The sequence below is a fragment of the Rhagoletis pomonella genome, unplaced genomic scaffold, assembly GCF_013731165.1.
Source record: "Rhagoletis pomonella isolate Grant_MI unplaced genomic scaffold, Rhpom_1.0 Rhpom_scaffold_00765, whole genome shotgun sequence".
Lineage (NCBI taxonomy): Eukaryota > Metazoa > Arthropoda > Insecta > Diptera > Tephritidae > Rhagoletis > Rhagoletis pomonella.
This window is the reverse complement of record NW_023459319.1, coordinates 1-1139: the sequence shown is the minus strand read 5'-3', so window position 1 is coordinate 1139 and position 1139 is coordinate 1.

Here is a 1139-nt window from a genome sequence, read left to right as displayed (position 1 = left end):
CATATGCGTCGATAAACACCGTTGTGGAAGAAGACGAATCAGTTAATTATCCAACGGGATTTTTGAACTCGATTGGTCTTCCAGGGATGACCCCACATACTGAATTGAAAATAGGTGTGCCAATTATCACGTTGCGGAATATTAATCAGCTAAAACTCCGCAACGGTACGCGACTCGCAGTTAACCATTCTGTTACATTAAGAAAAACTTACACATGTGACATTAAGGTCACGTAATGATTTGACCTAGGTTTTCTATATATACCGGTATAAAAGTTAATAATTTCAGTTGCAGTTTTTAACATTTATTAGTTTTATTGATTATTTATCTGTTTATACACACATTTACATATAAATACATACGATATATATTTAATTTGTATGCTCAAGACAAAAGGTCGTAGAAACTGTAACCGTTGTACGATGGGTTTTTTACAAATTTTTTTACAAATAGTACAGTGTTCGTACGTTTTGCGACAAATTGAGCTAGGACAAACTGCGCAGGTGGCTCGTTGACTACCTTTTCTTTTTTTTCGGAGTTGCTGCTGCCGAAGTGCTTGGTTGCTCTGCTTCCGCCCGCACATTTCGCACAATATCTGCTGACGATTGAGTTCTTGGTAAACGTTTTCTACGTTCAATTTCTCCATTAAGGAGGTCTAAGCCAAGATTTTCAAGGACAAGTCTACGCTTATATGTTTTCGTTGCATTCCGTAAAGGATTGATTTCTGTTCACAAAACATAGGCATTTAGCGCTGAGATATCAACGATATTTGAAAAAAATGCTACAGGCCAGCGATTAGTTTGTCTTTTGCAGGTATATGTTTCTATAAGCTGGTCAATTGTATCTACTCCGGATATTGTAGAATTATAGAATCCGATGATCTCTGGCAACTTTTTCGGGTGGTTTTCCATTACGTTTTTATCATGATGCATAGTGCTCAACACAGTAACCATCTTCTATTTTTTGGGTACGTATTGAACAAGGGCGACTTGTCCATTGAAGAAGTGTCGACTGCTTAGCACTGGTAAGCGTCTTAACTCCTCCTTAGTGCCGGTAACCGGTAGGAATCTTTTATTACTTCTTACGGTTCCTACCAATGTAATTTTTTCTCCAATAACTTCAGTGCCAAATCTCGAGTG